The following is a 3,053-nucleotide window of genomic DNA, read 5'->3' on the forward strand; positions in this document are numbered from 1 at the left end:
AATGGCCTGGGGTACTCACGTTTGGAATGGGGGATCGAAATTCATGGTATTTCAGTAAATGGGAGCCCCGTTTGGGCCCCATTTACTGTCAAATATGACACTGACAAGCGGGAAGTTTCGCACCTGTTCTGGAGATTTCTAGAACTATCTGGAATACCTGGAGAAAGCTATATAAGCGACGACGAGAACCAGACTGGGAAGGGAAGTGACAGGAGCGACCGATTGCAGAAGAAGGTTAAACCCGCGAGTCGGAAACGCGTGTTTACCTTGTGTTATTGTTATTGTTAGTGAAGTTGACGGTAACTTTGAAGTTAGTTTGTTCCTGTTCCGTAGTTAAAGTTGTACCGAGTGGAATAAAAGTTGGAAGCAGAAGAAAGAGTTTAATACTCGGCCATCCACGGTACAATATTATAAAATTCAGTATATCAGTTCAGTATCATAGCATATTTTTCTAATCTTAGGCCTCCAAGTTTGAGTGGACGAAACACACTCCAAGTGACTTGAAGAGGCCACTGTCCTCAGATTTGAAGGTAATACTTATTGCTTGTGATTAAGATGGACACTTATTTATCATACTCGTTTGTTATACTCCAGTGTAATACGAAAACCAAAAGAAGTGTGCGAAGGCCAAAATCGACGGTAACAACGTTAACTTCATCACACGTGGCAGAAAAGTACAGCCAGCTTTTGGACAAAAGGGACTTGTTATTAGACAAGCAGTTGGAAGTGGCTGACTTGCAGATAAGGCAAGAAAAAATTAAATGCGATCTTCTGGAAATAGAACTAGCCAATAAAAAAGAAAAATATTAAATATAAGGGTTTTTATTTAACCATTTATAACGAACATTTTTATCATAATTAAACACATTTTCTTAATTTAAATTTGAAAAGTAATTGTCAATTAACACTTGACGGTATTTCCGCATTCTAAAAAATAATGGAATTCATCCATACTTAAATTTTCCGGTGAAGGTGGATCAGCTTCCTTCATTTCCTGGGCTATGTTGTGTAACACAGCCGTCGCAACAATTACCGTTAACGAAGTTTCCAATTTACATGTTAGCCCGTATGCTAAAACTGGAAATCTTCGTTTCCAAACGCCAATAGTCCGTTCAACACAGTTCCTGGTTCTTATATGGCATTCATTATAAAGCCTTTGACTTTCGTTACCAGGATTTAAAAGTGGAGTTAACAAGTATGACTTTAAACCATACCCACTATTACCTGAAAGTTATCTTTTTACAATTGTGAAGTAATATTTAATTGTATAATATAATTTAGTGTAGTTGTCATATTTACGTGCATTATTACCAAATTCGCCAATTTATATTCTATCCTTCAATCTGCAGCTATTGAAAATTGTTGAATCGTGCGTTGAGCCTGGCCAATCAGCAACAATGTCCATAATTTTTAACGCGCTATTGCAAACAATTTGTGTGTATCGAAAAATAGGACTTTCGATTTCGAAAGACTTCTGCATCTTCACCTCCTAAAATAGAGCAATTTTATTATAAATATTTCTCAGTGATTGATATAAATTAATTCGTATTCCATAAGGTATTGGATATATTGTGTAATCTTATTTATACATATAAATTTACCTGGGGAACTTATTCTTATATGCGTTCCATCAATGCAACCAATAACTCTGGGAAAGCGAGCAATTTGGAATAAACCATTTTGAGTTCGATATATTTCATCATTCGAAGGCATTTTCACGTATCTTGGCCGTAAATCTGCAATTGCATTAGATACGTTCTTAATAACCTTAGAGGCAGTTGTTTGATGAATCCCCATGAAATCTGCGATGCAATTTTGGTGAGCATCACAAGCATAAAATCTAAGAGCCGTTAAAATTTGGTTGATGGTTGAGAAATTGTTATTTCCGTAAAAAACATGAATGGTATTCATTGATATCCAGATATTTATTATTTTACTTTTGCAGCTTACGTGCTACTGGGATATACTAGAAGGTGGCCAATTTCTTCTAGCAATCGAAAAACGACCGGTTTTGTTAAACCAAAGCGTCTATAAAAAGACATTTCGTCAAGTGCTATGGTCAAGTGCCTCGAAATAATTTGTCCGGAGTAATAGTCTCCTTGGAAAACCATAATCAAATATTTCTAAAACATCAATATCATCCTCTAATATAATTTCTTCTAACTCCATTTTCCAAGTAGTTAACACACGAACCGACTAGAATTTGCTAGGACAAACACAAAATCTCGTCTTTATCTAAAACAAAACCCTCAATTTGAAAGGTTTTGTTATGTATTTAAACTAGTTTAAGAATTTAATCGTCGGACGTGGTGGATTAAAGTTAAACGCGTTTAAGGTCAAAACAGTCGACCGTGCATACCGTTTACGATTTTTAAACCGATTTAAGGCTTAATCGCGATTAAAGTCTGTCGGTGCATACGGGATAAATAGTCTAAATGTTGATTTGAAAAAGAAGTCTGAAGAACTGAAACAAGCCATTTACAGTACTACCCAACAATTGAATGTGAAGAAAGCATTGGTGTGTGAGTATCAGCATGAAATTGGCACAACTCGAAGCGATATCGCAGATGTGGAGCAGGAAAGAACGATCCTGGCTTTGCATAAAGAAAACAACCGGTTAAGGGAATCATGGGAAACTGATTTGCAACAAAAGGAATGCGCATTAAAATTCGCGGGTGAATCCTCAATTGATGAACTGGCCGTGATGGAGACCGCATGGAAGAACTGCAATTGCAACTGGCTGAAGGGCCACCAAAGTCCACTTTTCCCAGGTCACCCTGCAGGAGAAGAGAAGCGAAATCTTTGAACTTGAAAAAAAAATGTCTGTGCAATTCAAGGAAGTATGTAATCTAGCTGTAGATCTAGCCTCTGCCAAAAATGAAATGAGACTGTTAAACTTCAGAGCTTTAGAGTTGGCGCAACAAATTGAAGAAGCCAAGAAATAGGCGCTTTTATCCGCGGAATCTAATAAATGTCGTAGATATACTATGTTTCAAGTCAGAGACTAAGTTTAGATTAGGAATATGTATATTAAATTGCAATAGTTATTTTTT

The 3,053-nt window shown here is 36.6% G+C and overlaps 1 protein-coding gene and 1 long non-coding RNA gene across 2 annotated transcripts in view; both read left to right on the top strand.

The window, feature by feature from the left end:
• The window catches only part of LOC109536434 (N-acetylglucosamine-6-phosphate deacetylase-like), a 77,726-nt gene that overhangs the window by 42,481 nt on the left and 32,192 nt on the right, over positions 1 to 3,053 (top strand). The window lies entirely within an intron of this gene.
• LOC109542466 lies at positions 308 to 3,047 on the top strand. The gene is made up of 3 exons (XR_002172428.2): positions 308 to 400; positions 462 to 530; positions 595 to 3,047. It is a non-coding gene; the product is annotated as an uncharacterized LOC109542466 (long non-coding RNA).

The sequence above is a fragment of the Dendroctonus ponderosae genome, unplaced genomic scaffold (genome assembly GCF_020466585.1).
Source record: "Dendroctonus ponderosae isolate FM_Combo_2020 unplaced genomic scaffold, Dpon_F_20191213v2 Dpon_F_20191213_1, whole genome shotgun sequence".
Classification (NCBI taxonomy): Eukaryota; Metazoa; Arthropoda; class Insecta; order Coleoptera; family Curculionidae; genus Dendroctonus; species Dendroctonus ponderosae.